The 25,954-nt window shown below is 34.2% G+C and overlaps 1 long non-coding RNA gene across 1 annotated transcript in view; it reads right to left on the bottom strand.

Annotated features, from left to right (window-relative positions):
• Positions 1 to 1,023: 1,023 nt before the first annotated feature.
• The window catches only part of LOC108545051 (uncharacterized), a 57,259-nt gene continuing 32,328 nt past the window's right edge, over positions 1,024 to 25,954 (bottom strand). The window contains exon 3 of the long non-coding RNA XR_001890022.1: positions 1,024 to 1,249. This is a non-coding gene — a long non-coding RNA (uncharacterized LOC108545051). The remainder of the gene's footprint in view (positions 1,250 to 25,954) is intronic.

The following is a 25,954-nucleotide window of genomic DNA, read 5'->3' as shown; positions in this document are numbered from 1 at the left end:
CCCTGCCCCTCCTTGGGCCCTGATCTCCCTGTCTGAACAGTGAGGGCACCAACTTTGTCAACTCTGCTACTCTAACCACCCCATGAAGCCCCACAGAGCCCTCACTTCAAGAAAACTTGTGATACAATAAAGCTCACGCTTGGGAGCAATCTGATTCATTTTGTGTGTGTGTGTGTGTGTGTGTGTGTGTGTGTGTGTGTGTATATATATATATATATATTTTTTTTTTTTTCCCCAAGATGGAGTTTCGCTCTGTCGCCAGGCTGGAGTTCAGTGGTGCAATCTCGGCTCACTGCAACTTCCACCTCCCAGGTTCAAGAGATTCTCCGGCCTCAGCCTTCCAAGTAACTGGGATTACAGGCGTGCGTGCCACGCCCAGCTAATTTTTTTATTTTTAATAGAGATGGGGTTTCATCTTGTTGGCTAGGATGGTCTCAATCCTGTGATCTGCCCACCTCGGCTTCCCAAAGTGCTGGGATTACAGGTGTGAACCACTGTGCCAGGCCTATATTTTTTAATCCACTATGACAATATCTGTCTTTCAACTGAATGTAAATGCATCTAATGAATTATTAAAATGTTTGAGTTTAAATCTCTTATCTTCCTAATTGGTATCCATTTGTCCCATCTCTCTCTCTCTCTTTCTCTTTTTTTTGCTATCTTCAAGAGAACAATTGGAAATAATGTAATAGTTTTTTTATTATTCAATTTTATTGCCACTATTTATTTGTTTTACATCTTTTTTTGCAATTGCTCTAATATTTACTCTCTACATCTTTAAGTTATCACAGTCTACAATCAAATAATAATACTCTACTTCACATACATTTCTAGGAATCTTACAACAGTCTTTTGCTACTCCTTTTCTCCATATTGTAAACTCCTCAATACGTTGTTACTAGTTTTGCTTTAAAAAGTCAATTACTCCTTAATGTTTTAAAACTAAGAAAATAAACTTCTTTTATACTTACCTAAATTTTATAATATCAAATGTCCTCAATTCCTTTGTGGAAATCTACATTTCCAATTGATATCATGTTCCTTCATTTAACCATTTATTGTAGTTTTAATTTGCTACCAACAAAGTCTCTTGGTTTTTTAATATAAAAAATGTCTTTTTTTGTTTGTTTGTTTTGGCCCTCAGTTTTGAAAGATTTTTATTTTGCTGAGTACAAAACTCCATGTTGATAGAAGTGGAGGGAGAATCATGTAGGATAAGATGACCAGAGAACCCTGCCAGTAATCAACACTGTGGAGAAATAGAAAGGGTGAACAAAGATAACAGGATTTGTCAATTAAAACAACATTCATGCTCCACAGGACATTGGCTCTGTATTCTTCAGAATTAAGGAGAAAATATAGACAGTAGCTGTAGCTTATTTTTGCAAGAAGATCGATATTAAAATTAGGAGGCAGAATAATAGACCAATAGGATAGGATAGGATAGGATAGGATAGGATAGGATAGGATAGGATAGGATAGGATTTAAACATGCACACATAAAACAAGGGCTAGTTGATAGAGCAAGTTTCAGAATCAAGTAGAGAGAACTGAATTTTTTAGTATGAGTTTTCTTTTGCTGTATAACAAATTCTCGCAGATGTAGCAAGTAAAAAAATCATTGCCCATTTATTAGCACACCATTCTGTATGTCAGAAGTCTGGAATAATGTGGTGGGGCTCCTTGCTCAGAGTATCACAAAGCTGAAATCAAGATTTCGCTGGACTGACTTCTTGTCTTCATGAACTAGGGCACAATCAGCCCACAAGCCCATTCCTGTTCTTGTCTGAATTCAGTTCCTTCCGGGTGATGTCCTCATTTCCTCGTTGGTGGTTAGCCAGGGCCTGGTCCAAGCTCCAAGAGATCACTGCACTTGTGGCCATGTGTCTTCCTCCATCTTTAAGCAAGCAACGGTGCTTTGAATCTACGAAATGCTCTTTTGCAACCATCTGGAGGAACCTCTCTGCTCTTAAATTAGTTATGTGATGAGGTCAGGCCCACAAGGATAATCTTAAGGTCAATTGATTAAAGCCTAAGGCTTTTAATTATATCAGCAAAACCCTTTCACAGAGATACTTAGATTAGTGTTTGATTGAATAACTGAGAGAAAATGTGTGTACACCAGGGACCAGGAATCCTGGGATTTCAGGGGATGGTGTATTCGAACTCTGCCTGCTACACAGTACAAAAGGACCTGAACTAGTTAAAAATAGAGAAAGGGAGGAAGGTATTTCTTTCTCTACTTAGTATGAGATAAAATATGTGATATTTTATTGCATATAGAATAATGAAACATTAGGGATACTTTTATGAATAAAAGGATGAAAGTTGATAAATTTAAACCACATGGAAAAATTAGCTGAATATTAGAAAGACAGGGGTAAAATTGATACTTTGAGGACTATACAATAGAGTAAGTAATCAACATAAGTTAGCATAGAAGTCCAGACTTCTCTGAAGACCTTTTGGAACCTGGCAAGGATGTAGCTATGAAGAAATGAGAGATTTACAATAGAGAACATTCAAGCAATTAAGGGATCCTTAGCTGTCAGAGAAGTTATAACGAATGGCTGAATATGTAGTTTAGAGTGATAAGTTGGTCAAGAGAAGACAGAAAAGCTCTGAGGTACAGGAAACTGTAGGGTTCAAAATAGAAAATATTACAAATCATAATGGAGAGAAAATAGTAAGTTCAGATATTAGAAAGTGATACATAATAAAAAGCTATAATGCTGATCTTGAATTTAGATCTAGAATTAAAACATTAAAAGTACGTTTCATCAGATGACACAAGTTGATTGTAATGACAAAAATGTGATTATATGATGATGTGTGGCTAGAGATAAAAAACATTATAATATAATAATGGACGTAATACATACTATAACATAATAATGTACGTGACTGAGGAATTCTGAAGCCAGGTGTATTAGTCAGGGTTCTCTGGAGGGACAGAACTAATATATTTCCTACTATATATAGAGAGAGAGAGGAGGAGCTGAGGAGCAAGGAGAGCCAGTCTGAGTCCCAAAACTGAAGAACTTGAAGTCCGATGTTTGAAGGCAGGAAACATCCAGCATGGGAAAAAGATGTAGGCTCGTTTTTCTGCCTGCTTTATATTCTAGCTGCACTGGCAGCTGATTAGATGGTGCCCACCCAGATTTTGGGTGGGTCTGCCTTTCCCAGCCCACTGACTCAAATGTTAATCTCTTTTGGCAACACCCTTACAGACACACCAAGGATCAATACACTGCATCCTTCAATCCAATCAAGTTGACACTCAGTATTAACCATCACACCAGGATAATAGCTTTTATTTTTTACATTTTTAAAGGTGGTTTTGTTTTCATCTTTATCCTCCTTATATATGCACATGCAAAGCTATTTTTCTTATAACAAAATAGAGAATTCATTGTGTCCTCTCTCTCTAATTTGCCTGTCTATAGATGCAACTCTTTTCAGCTGATGTTTTTTTTTTTTTTTTTTTTTGGCATTTACTTCCATACTTCAAATATCAGAATTATATTGTTATGTCTTGACTTTTTGTTCAATTCTTAGGTATTCTCTACTTATTTTCTCCTATAAAGAAATGAGGTTTAGGACTCTTTTACTCTCATACACTCAGCTCTTACCATAAATGTATACCTCTTTTCTTTCTCTCTCTCTCTCTCTCTCTTTGCATCTCTCTGTCTCTCTTTCTGTCTCTCTTTCACACACACACACACACTCACACTCAATCTTCCCCATGTTATCAATACAGTTATAAGTTTGATTACATCAGTGTTTACACAATTATGTGTATGTAAATGCTATTCTAAGCTATTTTGTTTATGAAAAGTATTTTCCTTTCTTAATCAAATTTTCACCCTTTATATTTGGATATTGCAATGGAATTTTTAAAATTTTGCTGAATCCTTTTTTAATAAAATGTCTTATTTCTCTAAGAATATCACCAAAATGCTTTTTTTATACATGTCCCAATTTCCAAAATTTCATATTTTCTCTCTGTGTATTTTGATCCTTATTTTTTTTTTAACTTGGAAGTTCACAAATGACTGGTGATCCTTGGGTGTCTGCTAATATTTAAAAGTAGGGCATTTAAAAGCTGCCTTGGAACATTAAGCCCCCAAATGAAACTTGTAACTGTAATTTTCACTACAGGTTATGTCACTGTCTTAAAAAAAGTATATTTATGCTTTTTCTCTTGGCTAAGTAGAATCTCCATATAATGATCTTTCAATAACCTAGAAGTTATAACCTTGGCTGCTGTCATTCTGGAAGATATGTTGGGGAGAGAGCTAGGTGATCAATATTCAGTATTATAAATGTTAATTTAATTATCCTATGCTCAACAGAATACCCTACCTTCAAATGTTTCCCAGATTAGAAACCTTCTATCTCTCCCACCTCCAGTCTTCTTTTGGTACAAAATAAAATAAATCCTTTGGAGCCAGGCAATGATTGAGAAGACCTGAGGTTCTAATTGTTTCTTTGTTCTATTTTAAATTGTTTTTTCACTCATTGATTTTATTGAGGAATAACAAGCATGCAATAAATCCCTTCTATTGAAAGTATACAACCCAATAAATTTTGATAGTTGTATTAGCCCATGACCACACAACTGCAATCAATATACAAAATATACCCATCACCCACAAAATATTTCTCACATCCCTTGCAGTCAATTCTTCCTTTAGTCCTTACCCCAGGCAACTACTATAGACAATTTTGAAATTTATACAAATGTAATACAACTTGTAATCTTTTGTGTCTTGCTTCTTTCAGAATAATGATTTTGAGACTTATCCATGTTGGTGCGTTTACAATGATTTCCTTCTTTTATTGCTGAGTAGTATTCCATGGTATAAATGTACGTCCTTTATTTTATTCATTTTACTGTAAATGGACTCTTGAGGTGTTTATAATTTTTGACCATTTCGAATAAAGCTGTTGTGAACATTTGTGTATAAATCTTTTTGTGGACATATGCTTTTGTTTCCATTCCATAAATACTAATGTGTAAGATTACATTTCTAAGAAACTATCCGTTTTTCAAAATGATTGGACCAGTTTATAGGTACTCCACATCCTTGTCAACACTTGTTATTATCCATGTTTACAATTTTAGCCATCCTAATGGGTGTATGGTTTTAACAGTTGCTTAGAGTTTTCAACTACTCATCCTCGTTTTAATCCACCTTGCGCTCATTTCCATCAGAAAACTGGCACTACAAGTTTATAATTTTTAAAAAGTATTCTATAGTATAGATAAGGTTGTTTCTTGGATTTTTGCCATGGGTTAAGAGTTCAATTTTTCCCAGATTGCTAAATCAGTTACTATCTATTCATATGCTTTCTGTCTTCCAAAGTACAGTTGTGATGGTATCTACTCTACTTATGTTTGTCCTTATAAGTGTTCATATTCCAAAATCCCTTTATTTTTATCTTAGTGGGATTTTTGACGGGAATATAAGAAACAGGTTGTGTTTAATTCACCATCTTCATTCCTCTGGTATTTAACAGATGTATTTAACATTTAAAATTGTTGTCAGAGCACAGACAATGTTAGAGGTAAAACAATTAATTAGATGTTAAATACTATGCAAATAATGAAAGAAATGATGATGTAATACAAATAATGAGAGAAATGATGTTGTAAGATACATAAGTGTAGATTCAAAAAGGCATATATATTAAAAGGGTGTCCTTTTTAAAAATTATTATTATGTTGGCATGATAGTTTGACAGGGCCTTGAGGAAAATAAGGGGTTAACATGTCCTATTTTGAGAGATCTGCGGGAAGTAGTAGGAGAATAAATGTACTGGAGAGAGATATAGAAAATGTAACTACTTCACTAAAATAGGAGGACTCCACTTACATTGAGGCATTTTGATTTTGTTTTAAACATTTAGTGCATTGTTGCAATAACAGCTCCTGAAGGTGTCATATTTGGTATGAAATATGCATTCAGATATTTTGGGGGATCTCATTCAAACTTTTCATGCAATAGAAAAATAAAATTTAAATAATTTGAATGATCTTGTTTACCATTCTATGTTTTCAATGTATTATCTTGAATGAGTGACATCAAAGATACACATTTTGTTGTCACATTATTCTTTGATGTGCCACATTATTTGTCAGTGTATTGCCACACTGGAATTTAAGTGTTATAGGAACCATGTTTTCTTATATAATAGAATTATTAACGAAAAATTCAATTACTTTAACATACTGTTCAACAGAAATATTAATGAAAAAATTCAATTGCTTTAACATACTGTTCAATTAAAGGAAGGGCTATATTCCAGCGCTAAAGGAAAATAACAAATAATACATTATTTTTCTACAACATAATCTCCTCTAAAGCATTTTGAAACATAATTCTGAACTATCATTTATCTGGAGAAGTATAACCAGAATGAAGATATCCTAGAAAACAAATGTAATAGAGAAAAGTTTAAAAGAATTAGGATTGTTCAACCTTGAATAAATATTTAGGATGAGCGTAATAAATCTACTAGATTACTTTACTCCAAAGGTTCTTATGTGAAAGCTGAGATAGATATATTCAGTGTACATACAGATAATAAATAATCTTTCTCATAGGATGTAATATTCTGAACTGGGAGGGATGCTAATTATTGGAGCTCTTTCTAACTCTCAAAGAGCTTACTGGTTAAGCTCATAGCATTATAGTCACATTTAGAACAAAGTATCTAGTCTGCGAGCTTAATCATACAGCATAAATGATGGTCTTTGAAAGGTCAGTTAAGCTACCTGTGTTTGAGAATGGCTATTTGAAGTAAAGCACCAATAAATCAAGGAAGCAGAAATGTAAAATACATGTTACAATTTTTCTGATAGTTAAACTTGCTAGCTGTCAATGTTTCGTCCTTCATATATTTTTAAATATCTCTGATTAGAAATTAAGCTAAACAAGCCTAAATTACTCATTACATTTTACATTTGATATGTGGAAAGACCCATCACAGTTTTGAAGTAACATCATACAGAAAGGGTTAAATTTTAAGCTATTTATGTACAAGGTTAATTCTTTCCAGGTATTTACTGATGTAAAGCTAGGATGATATAGCTTAATCTTACATGCAGTTAAACCACGTCACAAACTAGAAAGACTAAAGTGCACTGGGTGGCCACTTCTTATAATGCTCTCCAAAGAAACTACTATACATAAACCAAGCTACAATTTTAAAATATGCACTTGATAAACAACCTAGCATTCACTTTTATCTGCTGTTTTAAAAGGGGGGAAAACCCCTAGTTTCTTTTTTTAACAAATGTCCAAATGCAACTGAAGAAGTTGGTAGGAACATTTTCAAGTTAATTTTTTTAACCTTTTACAGAAAGTTCAGAGTAACAAGATACAGTCAATATATCCAACTAAAGATTTTAACTACTGTTAAATAATAGTTTTGCTTGTGTGTTTTAATGGCTTTAAATGTATTTTCCAGTGTTTAAGAAATAAATTCATAATTTAAATGATAATTATATTTATGTAAGACTAGATAGCAAAAATAATCAAGAGTGGCGAGAAATACAATAAATCAAGTCATCAGATTGACATGGTATAATGTGAGGAGTTGGGTGAGACAAAGCAATATCTTCTTTGGGAGAATTGGGAGAAATTGTGAATGGAGCAGTTGGACATGTGGTCTTACCTAGACAATAGGTCAAATAAACTAGCTACGGTCTTCCTTGTTTGTAAAAATAATGACATACATCAGCAGTAGACCAGCAGTAAGAGTTTCCTGTTTTTCTTTCAAACTGTTGACTGTTAAAAACACACCTGTAATATAGCTTGCTATTTCTGCATTCACTTGTTGTCCGTTGAACTTAATACATTAAAATTTCCCAGTTATGAATAAAGGTCAAACACTCTAACATTTTCCTTCAGAAAATGATTCAGGGATTGACACACATATTTCACTGTTGGTTCTGCCCTTAGTCTATGCAGCTATCAGGTTTATGTTGCTTCCATAATAGAGACTATTCTGCAACCCAAAGATCGTTTACTTAATAAAATTCACATTGCTACTCACCAAATACTATAACTAGACAAGCATGCACTGAGCCACCCAGCACCCAGATGAATTAAATTTATATTGCACTCTTTGTAAAAATTAAATCACAGCTTTTTAGTGATCTATGAAATTCTACATTTGAGAGCATTTCTGAAATCCTATACCAAGGCTTGAAATATTTACATACTAAAGCATCTATTTCAACCCTAGAACAAAATGATTAACATGTTACATGGAAATAAAGAGGTAGCAATGGAAATTTATAATACAGACAGTGCCTGAAAATTTATTCTTTTTTAGACCAAATTAAGTGGTGAGCACCTATATAAATTTTTTTCTTGATTCACTGTTAGACAAAAAAAAACTAACTCAATTTAAAGCTACTTGTTTATAGCAAGTAGCATATCTATTAAAGTACTATACTGAGTTTCATATAGATCCATTGTCTGTGTCCTGTAACATGACAACTCAGTATAAACATACCTTCAGAATGCAGTCCAAGTGTACAAAGATTATTCACCTGATCACAGCTGGAGCAGAGCTGGTTACGTAATGATTTCGCTGCAAAAATAGCCAAAGGCATTTGTAAGAACACAACCAGTCAAATGCTCCTGTAAACTTTTAGAAAGAGAAGAATATTGAAATTAAAATGAAAATGTCAAGCTTATGTGTTTATATACATATGTTTGAAATAATTTTATTGTCTTAATAGTTTATGCATCTGTAGTGGATTGACTTTCATTTTGTTTAAAATGTTTTTGTTTTATTGAACAAATGTTCAGAGATTTTTTTCCGTTGATGAAACATAGAATCTTTTTGGAAATTAATTTTGAGAAATACCCTATGTGTTTCCCAGTTTTACGATCTTGAAGAAATCATTTCACCTTAGGATTTGAGGGAAGCTTACTTTCCCATCCACTCAGTGGGGAGATTGGACAGACGATTTCTAAGTCTTTCCAAATATTACATAAGCTTGGATTTGCAAAGTGCATATAACATTTAATTTAAAAAGGTAGTGTTTGCTAGGAAAACTACAAACTGAATGATGATTAAGTTTCAGTTTAACAAGGACTATTCAAGGAGGCAGAAACATCGAGAAAAGTGGAATGGAGGAGATGCTGATTAAAAAATAAAGACATCACCTCATCACTTTTTCAAAACTGAAACCCTTCACCACCAAAAATATCATGAAGACTGAAATCGAAAATCTAAACATAAACTGAAACAATAGCATAGCAACAGAAGATAATATGCTTTCTATTTCAGAAAAAATGATTATTTAAAGAAAAATCAATATACTCTCTAGAATAGATGTATACATAATTTACCATTCTAACTACAATGGATTATAGTCTCTAGAGTGTTCATAAATACAGCTATCACTCTTTATAAATAAACATAAACCGCAGAAAATTGAAACTTAAAAAACTAAAAAAAGAACTAATGTGTTTTAAATCATGGGAAATCATGAAATTAAGAACTTTTAAAGAGGTAGTACATTATATGCTAGAGCATAGTACTCCTTAGTGAAATAGTCAAATATTCTAAGCCCAGTGTGTAACAGAGTAGTATCTGTAATAGATGATTGAGAGAGAGAGAAACTTCTCAAGATCAAGGAGTAGCCAGTGAAAGATGGCATGACTGTGATCCCAGGGATGGGAAAAGAGACATTTGAAATGCCAGTGTTGGAAAAGATGGTACACGTTTTAAGAAATGCTTTTAAGTGTGGCAACTTTAGCAAAGAAAACAATTGAGTTATTATTGTAGGAGCTACACATAGTAGAATGAGAATTATTATTTTATCATAAAATATTTAATTTTTTCTTTATAGTTTTCAAATAGGCTTTGAGAAAATTATTTTTTCCTATGTTTGGGTAGTTAGCCTTCTCCATAAAAATAATTATAGCTCTAACAAGTTCGTTGGACTAAACACACAAAAACACTTTAAAATCTGCACAAAAATAGTCTAAGTCAAATTTCTCTTAGAAATAAATTGGTTGTTTCCATGTGGAGAATTCCAGAGAGTGTGCAACATATGGTGAACAGATTCCATAATTTTGATTGGAAGACCTTCAGTGCAATACACGTTAAAGATCATAGAATTGTAATATGTACAATTTCATCAGAGTCTTTAATTTAGGTTGATTCTCACCCTCTATATCTCTCTCTCCTCCTACTGATCACCCAACCAATAGTGGATATTAGGAGGCCATGACAAGTGACATAATTTACAAACAGGCACAAGTATTTTAGTGTGACCTGACTAAAGCCATTTGCTGATAAACTATTTGGTATTGGAGAAAAGTGACTTGTGAATTACTGTTCAGGGGAAGATTCTGTTCACATACATTTAACATAGTCCACTACTGTGTTAGCTTTTACATTATTGTCTCCAAAATATGACAAAAGCATTTAGAGGAGCCCCCATCTTCAACCAATTTTCAGTGTAACCTCCATTTTCCAAGCTTACATTGACATTACCTATTAAAATAACTTCAAGCACACATATATCTTAAAAAGCCATTTTCCCTGAGGCTGTACTATGATGATCAACAGAAATTGCTTTGCCAGGAAAGGCAATTTTATCAGTGTATTTTGAGTCATTCTGCCTAAAGTGAAAATCACATTGAGCAAAAAATCCACTAAAATTGTGTATTTTACATTGTTATGACAAGAACTTAAAATATTACACCTAAAATCTTAGTGAAGTGCTTCAAAACAAATGTCATTAGATATTTTTCTCACTCTTGGTTTTAAATAGACAGATGATTTTCTATGTAATGTTTTAATATTTAAGCTATGATGTTTACATAGATCACTAGTAAAATACCCATCAAGTACTTACTGGTTCTTTGAAGAGAAAAAAAAAAGGGAGGACTTAGTGTTCTTTCTTTTAAGTAGTAAAGTTAAATATAGCCTCAACAGAAAGTCTGGGCCGGGCGCGGTGGCTCACGCCTGTAATCCCAGCACTTTGGGAGGCCGAGACGGGCGGATCACGAGGTCAGGAGATCGAGACCATCCTGGCTAACACGGTGAAACCCCGTCTCTACTAAAATACAAAAAACTAGCCGGGCGTGGTGGCGGGCGCCTGTAGTCCCAGCTACTCGGGAGGCTGAGGCGGGAGAATGGCGTAAACCCGGGAGACGGAGCTTGCAGTGAGCCGAGATTGCGCCACTGCACTCCAGCCTGGGCAACAGAGCGAGACTCCGTCTCAAAAAAAAAAAAAGAAAAAAAAAAGAAAGTCTGGTAACACCTAACATAAGCTAAGGTTTTTATTTACACCCCTTTCCAACGAACAGCAATACATCAGTCTTTTACAAATAATCTATTTATTCATTTAAACATATATTCTGAGTACCCTCTATGTGCCTGGGATTTTTTTTTCTTATTTCAATTTCAAGCTTCTCATAAATTGTTTTAATATTCGTGCCTGTTTTACCAGGATTTAAAATTTGACTATCTTAAATATTTTCGTTATTACACTGTTTATAACAAATATACTTTTATAATCTAAATGTGTAATCAAAAGAATCAGAAGACTCTGCTGCTAAAATTCAATCATTTTTCTTAATCTCCTGTAATATCTCTCATAAAAGATTCTTCCTCCGTTCTGAAATCCTCACTACATACAATTCTTATTTTCATTGTAAGAAAAAATTTGCTCAGCTTTTACCTGCAATTAACTGTTCAACTTACTACAATCTGACTTCCCCACTTTTCCACTGAAACTCCTCTTAAGGTCATCAACGGCTACCATTTTGCCAAATGCTAAGGACTTGACTCTGTCTTTATCTTCAAAGTTTCAGCAGCCTTTAACAAAGGAGATCCTGTGTCTTTTCTGAAATACTTCTCTCTGTTGGCTTTCACCATGCCTGTATCTTCTATTTCTTTGTTTCTTCACTAGCTACTCCTGCTCCTCACTTTTGCCTCTCTTCTTCTACCCACAAGCTACATGTTACAGTAGCTTAGGGTCAAGTGCCAGGGCCTCTCCTCCTTTCTGGCTATGCCATTTCCTGGATGATCTCATCTAGTAGGCTGGCTAAAACAACACTTACATCAGTAGATCTCATTCCTATTGGATCTAAGGCCTTCTGTTATATAAAAATATTTTATTACACTGCAATCTTTACTATCCCCAAATAAAATTTATAAATACTGTAAATTATTTGGAGACATGATTAGAAAGAAAGTCAATATAGCAGCCTAACTCAAAGATAAAGAAAAAAATAAAAGGAAATTAATTTATGATAAAATAATATGATTTAACATGTAAATTTTTAGAAATGTCTTTATTAGCAGACATACCCAAGGTAATGTTTGTACCTATTTATAATGAATTTATCAGTGAGATAATCAAAGGCCATTATATACAAAAAGCAAACAAATATAAAAAAGTGCAGAGAGGTAGAAATGGGCTTGAGAATAAAATCTAGTTTAGAATGTTATCGTAAATACAATTCATTTGTTTATAGTAAGAAAATAACGACCATAGGAATAAGAAAAGTAGCCAAGATAAATTTCAGACTGTTGAAGTGGAACAATAAGAAAGTTTGATACTCTATGAAGGAACTTTTTTCTTAGTACCAAAATAATTCCTGTGTTATTGCACAGTATGAAGTAGTGATAAAGTATCTCAAAATTTCAAACTATTTTCTCTCTTAAAATTCTACCACAAATGGAAGCCTGCATTTAGTTTCTAGTACTTAAGGAGACAAAGGACTCTACTTCAATGGACAACTGGGAGTAGAGTATAGCTAGAAAGAGAAGCAGAAATATAAGAGGATGCAGAGAAGTTGTGTTACCTTCTGGGGACAGAACGAGACCGAAGCTGAGAAACAACAGGCAGCCCCAAAACAAATGTAACATTTCCATGTTATTTTCACTATAGTCATTTCTTACCTTAGCAGTGATATATCTTTTTTAAGTTTTATTAATGACATTCCTTAATACATATGCACTATTTTAATTAACATTTGGTTCTGAGTCTGTTGCAAGTGGTTTCATCTGTTACATCAGGGCTCCATTACAGCACTAAAACTACTGATTTTTAATAGCTGCATTACAGCACTGAAATGCTTTACCGCTGAATATATGGTTGGAAATACAATAATACATCAAGTACGAGACAGATAAACAGAGTACACAAATTTATTTCATGATTTTTAAGACAATATATTTGTTTTCCTTCTCCTTCACTATCTTTTTATAAGTTATTGGGTTTCTTACGTAACTGCTTGTTGAATAAAAAGAATTATCATGCAATTAACTACTACCAATTTACCTTTACAAGGCATTCAGTTGGAGAGAACATTGAAAAGTTGTGTAGGACATGGGCCAATAATTTGTTTTTCCAAATTGTCATACACACGGTTGGTCGTCTAGCATTCCCAGCCACTGACAGCCAAATGTCAACAGAAGCCCCCAAATCATTGTGACATCTAAGTAATGCCCACATAAAATTTCCAAACATTCCATGATGGCAGTACAATGTTCACTATGAACCATAGATCTCTATGGGAATAACCTTGTGCCCAAACCAGACTCATATCCGACTGCCTACTTGACACATACCTAGTTGTTTTCTGTGGTAATTTCCTTTCCATAACCCCAACATCTAATCTGCAACACTTCCTATTCACTTTATTTCCAACAGATATTTTAAATACATTCAATTCTGTCTATTTCCACCATCACTTCTCTAGTCCAAGTCTTGATTAGTTCTCCCTTCGACCGATGTGTTAGTCTACTAATTGTTTTTTAGTATTCCATCATTATCCTTATTTCAAATACAACTGCCGGTATAAACATTTTAAGACATGCATCAGATCATACTACCCCTTCATGTAAAATCCTTCAATGAATTCCTAATGTGCGAGATTAAATCTCAAGTTTTCCTATGGTTTGTAAGACTTTTGATGACTCCATTCTATTTCCTCAACTTCGCCACATAAATTCTTCCTTTGCTCATTCTGTTTCAGGTACACTGGCCTACTTTCTGTTTTTTCATGCAAACTGTTTTTGCACCAGGGTACCATTTTCTTTTCCAAGAATGCCTGTTACCACAGTTTCTATTTGGTGTGTTCATTTTAATTCTACTGGTCGCAGTCCAAATGTTACCTTCTCTGGCAGGTTTTCCCTAATCATACCATCGAATTGGATTCTCTTGATTATTTGTAATCTTTCTTTCCAAGTGTTCATTATATTGTCATTATTTCTGTACTCTTGTGTTTCCATGCTTTTTATTTTTCTTTCATTCCAGAAAACATGTTCTACAAAAGCAGGAAACTTATCTCTCTTGTGCTTCACCATATCCCCAGTTTTAGCAAATGGCAGAGAATCAATAAAATGTGTTAAGTTCATAAAACATTTAAAACTCCATCTATAAATCATATAGCAAAAGTATTCTAGATTCTCAAAATATGGTGTCTTTTAAATTTGTTTGATTAAAGCTTTAAAAGATAAAACAATTTCTTTCTTCTAATGCTGATATTAAGAAGAAAACTAAAGTTGGCAAATACTTTTTGGGTTGACATTATGATCTTTTAGTGATGTATGAATCAGGCAGTAAGTTGGCTCAGAGATAACTCAATGCTCCTACGTGTACATTGTCTCCTATTAATATAACTTTAATTTTGCCTAGCAGGAATTATAATTCTATAAAAGACTGATTGATAATTTATCAAACAAGGCTTTGAAATGGGAAAAGAAGAATGGAAGTAAGTACTTTCCAATGAAATCTAGTACCTTCCCTAACTTGAACCACAGTCTACAACTCTAAGTATGCCTCAGGCATCATGAAGTAAATGAGAGAAGAAGAGTGTAAGAAATGTACAGAGGGAGTGTGGCAAATCAGAAAGGAAAGGCAATGATATACTTATGTGAATATATACACTGAGCAGACATGGGGAAAAGATTTAATATCAGCCAACAAATTTAAAACACTTAAAATGACTTCAATCACTTTGTCAACACTTTTTAAAATTTTTATTTTATTTTAACTTTTAAATGGATTTTATTTTTTCAAAACAGTTTTAGAATTACAGCAAACTTTTGCAGAAAATGCAGAGTTCCTGTATACCCTCAGCACATATGCACGGTCTCTCCCACTATTAACATCTTGCACCAGAGCAATACATTTGTTACCATCAATGAGTCTACATTCACACATCATTATTATCCAGTGTCCAGAGTTTATGTTAGGGTTCACTGTTGGTATTGTACGTTCTATTGGTTTTAACATATATATAACGATATGTATGCATCCATTATTTTAGTATTATACGGAATAGTTTCACTGACCTAAAAATCCTTTGTACTCCACCTATTCATCCTTCCCTCTACCCTAATTTCTAACTACTGCTGATCCTTTCACTGTTTACATAACTTTGCCTTTTTCTGAATGTCATATAGCTGGAATTATATAGTACACAGCCTTTTCAGATTAGCTTCTTTATCTTAGTAATATGCATTTAATGTTCCTCTGTGTCTTTTTTGATGGCTTCATATGTCATTTCTTTTTAGCACTGAATAATATTCCACTGTCTTAATCATAGGATATTTATCCATTGACCTCCTGAAGGACATCTTACTTCCTTCCAACTTTTGGCAATTGTGAATAAAGCTGCTGTAAGCATCCATATGCAGATATTTATGTGAACATACATTTTCAGTTCATTTGGATAAATACCAAGGAGCATGATTCCTGGGTCATATGGTAAGAGTGTGTTGAGTTTTGTAAGAAACTCCCACACTGTCTTCTAAAGTGACTGTACCATTTTGCACTCTCACCAGCAATCAATGATAGTTCCTGTTGTTTCATGTCCTCACCAATATTTGGTGTTATCAGTGTTTAGGGTTTTTGCCATTCCAATTCTATTAGATGTGTATAATATCTCGTTGTTTTAATTTGAAAATTACTGATGATATATGATGTTGAGCATCTTTTCATATGATTATTTTCCATGTGCATATTTACTTTGGTGAGGTGTCTGTTCAGGTTTTTTTGTCCATTTTTTAATCTTGTTGTTCATTTTTGATTGTTGCAGTTTGAGATTTATTTGCATATTTTAGATAACCATCTTTTATTAGAAAAAAAAGTCAATATTTCTTTTGGATATGTCTTTTGCAAGTATTTTCTCCTAAACTGTAACAAATCTTCTCATTCTTTTGACAGTGTCTTCTGCAGAACAGAAAATTTTAATTTCAGTGAAGTCCAACTTATCAATTATTTCTTTCATGGATTCTGCTTTTGATATTGTATCTGTAAAGTCATTACGATACCCAATGTCATGTAGATTTTCTCAGTTTCATTGTTTTGAATTTTAGAAATTGAATTATAAAAATTTCATTGTTTTGAATTGTAGGTGTAGATCCATTTTTAGTTATTTTTTATGAAGGGTGTAAGGTCTGTGTCTAGATTTAATTATTTCTATGTGGATGTCCAATTGTTGGACACCATTTGTTGAAAAGATTATTTTTTCTCTATTATGTTGCTTTTGCTCCTTTGTTGAAGGTCACTTGACTATATAAATATGAGTCTGTTTGTGGCTTTGTATTCTGTCCCATTGGTCTATTTGTCTATTTTTCCATCAATATCACACTGCTTTGATTATAATGGCTTTATAGTAAGTCTTGGAGTTGAGTAGTGTCATTCCTCCAACTTCGTTCTTCTCCTTCAATATTGTGTTGGCTGTTCTGGGTCTTTTCCCTCTCCATATCAACTTTAGTAACCCATGCTCTTTTTTAAACTACACCTTCAGATCTAGTGACACTAGATGTATGTATGTCAACATACATTACATACGTATATGATAGATATACTCTCAAAATTACTGTGAAATAGGTTTTAATCGATGGTATCTATTTTAAACATCAAGACAAATGACTTCTGAGTGGAAGTGCTCAATAAATACAAAACTATCATAATCATTGCCATCATCACCATTATTAAAAGCAACAATCTTTTCCATAGTGGTTGGAAACTCTGGTTAAGTGACTTGCCCAATATCAGAGCTGGTAAGTGTAAGAGGATTCGAATCCAAGTTGATTAATTTCAAGTTTAGTGTTTTTTCTACTCCTGCATGCTATGAATGTTGAGGCAGTAAATGCACTCTGAAATCAGCATCCATTGTGTTATTCTTATGCCCTTGCATCCTCATAGCTTAGTACTTCTTAAAGTCCCACTATCACCATGTCACCATGTCACCATGTCATGATCAAAGAAAGGATGAGATCACTGAGCCATAAGCAAAAACAAACAAACAAACAAACAAAAACCTCACTGTTGACTTTGCTTGTCTTGTAGATTTCAAGGGCCTACTGAAGGCAGTGGTGAGAAATTCTGACTGTTACTCTAACCCTTGAGAATGCTTCCAGAAAACACAGTTTTCCTTCCGTAGGAAAAAAAGAAAAAAAGAATTCAAAGAGAAATGTTAGAAGCTGGGGGAGGGTTTGCACTAGAATGGAAGGGAATAAAGAACTGTTTTTGAGTGGGAGTTGATGCTCCCACTCCAGCTGCTGGTTTCTAATCTGGAAAATACCCGGTATGCTTTTATTACTTAAGTAACCCAACAAGTATGCAGCTCTTGGGAGGGAACACATGTATTCATATGCAGATACTCATATTTATGATTAATTATACTGACATTTATAATTAAATATAAATACTTACATTACTTTAAGTGATTTTTCCCTCACTATTAACCTTTGGAGAACTTCCTTCCAGTAATTTCTATAACTCTAATTTCCATCTCCTTCCTAAAGACTTAGGACCAATGGTTTCTGGGAAAGAGAAAAATCAGTTGTTGTTTGACAATAGACAGTTTGTAGATATTTTTCTAGTTACTCTTTCCTCACTTTTTTCTATGTTTGGTAGTGACAAATATTAACAAAATTCACTCCTTAACAGCATGAAGATTTAGTAGTTATTATAAAAGCAGAGTTCTACCTGGGAGTGTTGCCAATTGCAGCGGAGAATGTTTGTGCTCACCAGTGTCTCTCTTCTTCCTGGGCACACTGCAGGACTCATTTCTCAGAGTCTTTGCAGGTAAGTGAGCCAATGGAGTATGAGTAGAAATGATGTTCCCCATTTCCAGACCTGACCTTTAGACCCACTCATGCTGTGTTTCATACTCTCTTTCTTTGATCATTTACTCAGCCAGGTGCAGAGGATTCCACTGAGAACTTTGAGGCTTTAGGAGAGAGACATATGAAAGGAGCCTGGGCCCCTGAAAAGCAGTGCACAGAGAGCCTTTTACCCCAGTTGCCTTCATTGGACTCTGAGTGGAGCAAGAAATAGATCTTTATTGTGTTAAATCAAGATGCTTAACTAGTACAGAAATTCAGAAAGAACTAATGTTTGTCATGATCCTGGTAGTTTGGGTTTCTGCCTTGCCTTAGCAAAAGAACATTCTGATATATAAGAAATTGAGACTTCCACATAAAGCACAGCCTTTCTCTCTATGGCATGCAGATACGGACTGCAAAAGATGTATGCAGCTCTCTTCAGGCTCTCTTGAAGTCCAAGTCATTTATTACCATCAGTTCTGGAACAATAATTTTCCAAATCTAGAAATCAGGACACATAATTATATAACTCACAATTCAGATAATGTGTCTATTCCTTCGGTCTAACTTCTTGTTTTATCACTTACTCATTTATACTTTTTAAATACCGTTTGAGTCATGTTATGTGCTAGACACTGTACTAAGTGGTAGAGGATACAATGAAGCACAGGCTCTGGCACCCAGCATAGTATTCTACAGACTGTAGGCACTCAACAAATAATTTAGTGATGTGAAACAGAAAACTAACAGGAAGTTAATTCAGTAAGACATGAGAAACACAGGGGGGTGCTCCCCATCCTCCTTGACGTAGAAAGGACACCTTGACACAAGAAATGCAGAAAAAACTTCCTATGGTTAGTTCTCTCTACGTAAATGCTTTCTTATGATGTGAGACACTTCCTGGGATTGAGTGACACCAGAGATATGCAACCAGCCAATGTGTAGCTAACCTGATCTTGCCATCGCTGATTAACCACTGGATACACACATGCGCACACACATGCACACACACAGGCACACACACTCCTATATGATTAATTGCAAATTGGTTAATTGAAGCTCTCTGGGGTGTTTTCCTTCCTGATATTAATAACATAGTCAACTTGTCCATTCTACTCATTTTGTCTTTGAAAGAAAAATTGATTTTTAAAGCTCCAAAAGTTACAAAATTATTACATTATAAACTTTAATTTTATTATTACAAAGTATTTTTATTACAAATCATACAAGACTAAAATTCCTTGATAATGTTTCTAATATTAGAGATGAAATGTCTAAACCATATTTCGTTGCATTTAAATATATAGGAGGCAACAATTACCAAGCTTGTGACAAGGATAGAGAATGCATTCTAAGCAAAGCTCAAAAATAAGAAGGTGCTACTGCATTTTTTTAACAGGAGGACTTAAATTCCTAATTTTCATCCTTTAAAAAAAGAGTTAATTCTTTGTGTAAGCGTTTTGCACAATACAACTACAGAATATTTATAAAGTCTTTGTAGAAATCTAGTTGAAATATACATATTTGGGCATTTTCCCTTTGACATATGTATATACATACATATATTTATGAAATTTGAATACAGTGTTTATAATTTATTTATTTGTATGTGCATTTTTGATATCCCCAAAATAATCAAACCACTTAAAATACACTCTAAATATAATAAGTCTATACAATACATTTTTCTGCATAAAGATAATTTTTGCAAATATTAATTTAGGCATATGTATGCAAAGGCCAACCTAACTTTTTCACATTGTCTCATTTCTCCAGAAATATACAAATGCTCAGCAGTGTTTATAGTTACTGCCACAAAGTATTTTTGTATCTTCAAGAGTGCCTTTGGGTTTTTATCTGTAGGAAGGCTTTGATTGCCAAAAGTAGTTTCATCAACAGTGTAGAAATTAAAAGTAACCTTCAAGAGCCTGTTAGACATGAGTAGGCTTTCTGGGGCAACTCTGTAGGAAAACTGACTGAGAAAGATAGGCTATTCACCAGACACTGAGCTGAATAATTTAAGTGTGGTGAGCTCAATCTCCTTTTATCCTGTTTTCTCATTGAACATTGATTGAAATGTCATTAAAAATAATGAATGGCTAAATATATGTTACCCAAATTATTTCAATGCCTATTATCTAAAATGATCAAATGATTTTCATAATGGATACCATTGTGAAAGACTCAGTTTTTTGCTCTTGCCTGTTCTTGCCATTCCTGTTGTGATAACTCAAGGCACACTCATCAGACTCCATGTGAACTGGCTGGAGTGACAGTTGGTGAATCAGCAGTTGGCCAAATGATGAACTAGAGCGTAGTCTGTCATTCACATGTTTCTCTAGTGAGGACTAATCTTATCCCCGGAATGATGTAAACTTTAAACTTTTCTAATGTTATTATCAAGGGTTGAATTGAGCATTCAGGAAATGCTCCACATGCTATAATTTGGTCTTCTGAAAATTAGGTTCCAATCTTTGTGTAATTCATCTTTAAATATTTTGGCAACAAACGAAATGTCTTTTCAAATCCTTTTCTTTTTCTGCTCTGAAAATCATTTATCGGCCTATATAAACCAGAAATGCTGGCATGATTTGGTCCAAGCATACTATTTCAGTGCTTGTCTCTATGGTGGCATATTCCAATGATCTCAGTAGATTTCCAGGACTTTCCATTAGTGTTCACTTCATCCCTGCAGATGATCCATCAATTTTATTTTCTAATGAGGTACATGCAATGGCACTCTTTCTTATAGTATATGTCTCTAAGAACAGAATTCCTTCTAGCTCAGTGCTCTCATCTTGTGTTACCAAAAATTTAATTTTGAAATGCTTTGGCTAACAAATGAAAATTGAATTTAGTATGGCAATCTATTTAAAGAAAACTCATTATATATTTCTTTTTGCCCCTGTAGCTTAACAAACTGGAAAATTTGAAGTAGCATCATGATCATCATCACCAAAAACAGTAACAGCAGCATAGCCACAATTTGCATTAAAATGCCTAAGAGATATTTATGATTTATATTGGACCTAGTCAGTTAGAATCATATCTGTTGACTTCTTGAGAGATGTACTTACAGTGTATTTATTTGTGTATTCTGGGATGTAATAGACTCAAAATTAGTACTGCAGTCTCAGACTACATGATGTATCTCCTCTCAAAAGCAAAATCATATTTTCTATTTCTACCAGTAAAGATTTATTCATATCTCAATGAAACCTAAAAGATTATTTATAATAAATGGAAACATTATGAAAAAATGCAGTGCAATGTTTGGAATAGAAAGGATCTTATTTGAAATGATATTTTTATTTAAAATACCTTTTTTACAAATTAACGATTTGTGGATTTAATATGCTAAAATTATGTGAAGAGTTTGCCCCATCCAAAATGTAACTCCATCATGTAATAGCATGCACACCCTAACTAAACGTAAAAGAGAGACAGATTTAGGACTTTAATAATATAACATTGCAAAAATAAAAGTTTTTAATAAATGTTAGTAAGACAAGTGAGTTAAAAGAAACAAATGTGTAAACTTATGCAACTATATGCTACTATAAAAATGTGTTTTACTCATAGTGGCAGCTGTTTATTGATCTTTTAGGACTGCCAGATAAATTGCATAGATGATCTTATTTAACTGGATATATATGTATGTATACATATATATGACTGGATCTTGCTGTGTTGCCCAGGCTCGAGTACAGCAGTGTGATCATAACACACCGTAGATCAAACTCCTGGGCTCAAGGGATCCTGCCACCTTATCTTCCTGAGTCCCTATGACTAGGGGTGTGTAATACCACACTGGAATAATTAATTTTTTTTTTTTAATTTCGTAGAAAAAAGACCTTACTATATTGCCCATGCTGGTCTCAAACTCCTGTCCTCATGTGATCCTCCCACCTCAGCCTCCCAAAGTGCTAGGATTACATGCATAAACCACTGTGCTGGCCTTATTTTATGTATTTTTTTTTTTTTTTTTTTTTTTTTTTCAGAGATAGGGTCTCACTCTGATGTCTAGGCTGGAGTGCAATGATGCAATCATAGCTTACTGTAACCTCAAACTCTTCAGTTGAGGCAATCCTCCTGCCTCAGCCTCCTGCGTAGCTGGGACCACAGACATCTGCCACCACACCCAACTAATCAGTCAAAATATTTTATATTTGGTACTTTAGCTTCATTTTCAAAACTTAAAAGACAGATGTTCAATGATGTTCATAAGGTTCTCTAACTTCTGAGAGGTGGTAAGTGGCTGAGTTTAGATACCAACTACAGTCTTCTGGGTAGATAAAGACTGTACCTTCTGCTAAGCTTGCTCTGCTACATAACTTAAAATCAATCAACTCAAATAATAGGAATCTTATGCAGTGTTTGTTTGTTTTTTGTTTTTGCTTTTTGAGATCACTGTGTCACCCAGGCTGGAGTGCAGTGGCACGATCTGGGCTCACTGCAACCTCCGCCTCCAGGGTTCAAGCAATTCTCTGTCTCAGCCTCCCAAGTAGCTGGGATTAGAGGCGCTTGCCACCACGCCTGGCTAATTTTTTGCATTTTTAGTAGAGACGGAGTTTCATCATCTTGGCCAGGCTGGTCTTCAACTTCTGAGCTCGGGATCCACCTGCCTCAGCTTCCCAAAGTGCTGGGATTACAGGCGTGAGCCACAGCGCCTGGCATTTTGTTTAATTTTTAATATCAGCTTTCCTAGTATATATGCTTGTGAAATAACTATGGGTTGGCAGGGAAACAGAGATCAATACTGTCTTCAAATGAGAGCAGATAGGTAGGATAGTCCATCTGCAAATTATTTTCTAAAATTAGATTATAATAAATAAAAATCAGAAATAAAAACTTAGTCCAAACTTAAAATTTTAGTCCAGTGGACAAGTTTCAACAAGTTTCAACAATTTTAAGTCCAAACTTAAAATTTTAGTCCAGTGGACCAGTTCAGCCTCGACTTTAGAAAGGAAGTGACTATTTTAGAAAATCTCTTCATTATCATCATTGTCATTCAGATTACAAGGAAAGAGCCAATTGATCAAATAAATGGAATGAAAAAGTTAATTTATATACTTTTACACAACCCAAGTATTAAATCAAACACTTAAAAATGCTTTTCATAGAGAATAAGGTGTTCGCAGGGCAAACTAAACAAGTGATTTAAAAACAGCTTGATATATCTCTTTTGATAAGTATTCTGGGTATTCTTTTGAATGTGATCTTTGTTTAATCCTAATAGTTGTTATATGGTAAGCCAGAGTTCTGAAATGTTGTGTACTTGTTTTTTTTTTTTTCTCTCTTTTTAAAAAATTTCAACTTTTATTTTAGATAAAATATGCATATGCAGATTTGTTACGTGGGTATACCGCACCCAGGAAGTGAGCATAACACCTGTTATGTAGCTTTTCCACCCATGCCCCCTCCCCACTTCTCCCCCCAGTAGTCTGCAGTGTCGGTTGTTCCCATGTGTATGTTCCTGTGGCTTAATGTTCAGCTCCCACTAACATGTGAGAACACAGAGTATTTGATTTTCTGTTCCTGCGTTAATTCACTTAGGATTATGGCTTCCAGGTCCATCCATGTTGCTGCAAAAGGCGTGATTGCATTCCTTTTTATTGCTGTGCAATATTCCATAGTGTGTATGTGTATTTTTTTAATCCAGTCCACTGTTGATGGGCACCTAGTTTGAGTTGTGGTCTTTGCTATTGTGAATAGTGCTGTGGTGATGGTCTTTTGGGTTTAATGATCTGAATACCCAGAGGTGGTATTTCTGGGTCAAAATGTTCCCTTTTTTTCCACAGCCTTGTCAGTATCTGTTGTTTTTTGACTTTCTGTTAATAGCCATTCTGACTGGTGTGAGTTGATATTTATTTCACTGTGATTTTGATTTGTATTTCTCTGACGATCATGAGCATTTTTTCCTATTTGTTGACCACTTGTATGTGCTTTTTAAGGAAGTGTCTGTTCATGACGTTTTCCCATTTTAAAAATCAGGTTATTTGTTTCTTGCTTGTTGATTTAAGTTCCTTCCAGATTCTGGATATTAGACATTTGTTGGATGCATAGTTTATAGATATTTTCCCCCATTCTTTTTTTTTTTTTTAATTTTCCCCCATTCTGTAGATTGGCTGTTTACTCTGTTGATAGTTTCTTTGCTGTCGACAAGCAATTTCATTTAATTACGTTCCACTTGTCCATTTTTGTCTTAGTTGCAATTGCTTTTGGGGACTTAGCCAAAAATTCTTTGCGAAGGCTGATGTTGAAAAGGATATTTCCTAGGTTTTCCTCTAGGGGTTTTATAGTTTGAGGTCTTATGCTTAAATCTTCATTGCATCCTGCATTAATTTTGGTATATGGTGAAAGGTAAAGGTACAGTTTTATTCTTGTGCATATGGCTAGCCAGTTATCCCAGCACCATTTATTGAATAGGAAGTCCTTTCTCCATTGCTTGTTTTTGTCAGCCTTTGTAATGGTTGTAGCTGCATGGCTTTATTTATTATTAATGAATTTTCTGTTCCATTCTATGGTCTGTGTGTATATTTTTATACCACTACCATGCTGTTGTGGTTACTATAGCCTTGTAAGTATAGTTTGAAGTCAGAGAATGATGCTGCTGGCTTTGTTCTTTTTTGCTTAGGATTTCTTTGGCTATTTGGGCTTGTTTTTAGTTCCATATGAATTTCAGAATAGTTTTCTGTAATTCTGTGAATAATGACATTGGCAGTTTTATATGAATAGTGTTGAATGTATACATTGTTTTGGGCAGTATGGCTATTTTAACAATTGATTTTTCCTTTCGATGAGCATGGAATGTTTTTCCATTTATTTGGGTTGTCTCTGATTTCTTTCAGCAGTGTTTTGCAGTCTCCTTGTAGACATCTTTCTCCTCCTTGGTTAGCTGTATTCCTCAGTATTTCATATTTTTTGTGTGTGTGGCTATTATAAATGGAATTGGGTTCTTAATTTGACTAACAGCCTGGACATTATTGGTGTATAGAAATGCTACTGACTTTCATACAGTGCTTTTGTATCTCGAACCTTTCTAAAATCATTTATAGCTCTAGTAGCCTTTTGATGGAGTCTTTAGAGTTTTTGAAATATGGAATAATATTGTCAGCAAAGAGATAGTTTGACTTCCTGTCTTTCTATTTGGATACCTTTTATTTCTTTGTCTTGCCTGATTACTCTGGCTAGGAATTCCAGTACTATGTTGAATAGGAGAGGTGAGAGTGGGCTTCTTATGTTGTTCAGGTTCTCAAGGATAATGGTCCTAGCTTTTGCCCATTCAGTAATTTTATTGGCTGTGGGTTTGTCACTGGTGGCTCTTATTATTTTGAAGTTTGTTGCTTTGATGCCTAGTCTCTTAAAGGGATGTTCAATTTCATCAAAAACTTTTTGTGCATCTATTGAGATGATCGTATGGTTTTTTTCTTTTAGTTGTGTTTATGTGGTGAATCACACTTGTTGATTTGCATATGTTGAACCAACCTTGCCTCCCAGGAATAAAGCTTACTTAATTGTGGTGAATTATCTTTTTGATGTGCTAGATTTGGTTTGCTAGTGTTTTGATGAGGATATTTGCATCTATGTTCATCAGGGATATTGGCCTGATTTTTTTTTTTTTGTCATGTCTCTGCCAGATTTTGGTGTTAGGGTAATGCTGTCTTCCTAGAATAAATTATGAAGAAGTGCCTCCTCCTCAATTTTTTGGAATTGTTTCAGTAGGATCAGTACCAGTTCTTTTTTAAATGTCTAGTAGAATTCGGCTGTGAATCCATCTGGTCCAGGGCTTTTTTTGGTTGCTGAGTTTTTATTACTGATTCATTTTTAGAGCTTGTTATTG

This window comes from Rhinopithecus bieti, unplaced genomic scaffold (assembly GCF_001698545.2).
Source record: "Rhinopithecus bieti isolate Rb0 unplaced genomic scaffold, ASM169854v2 scaffold_24392, whole genome shotgun sequence".
NCBI lineage: Eukaryota > Metazoa > Chordata > Mammalia > Primates > Cercopithecidae > Rhinopithecus > Rhinopithecus bieti.
This window is presented reverse-complemented; position numbering and strand designations above follow the sequence as displayed.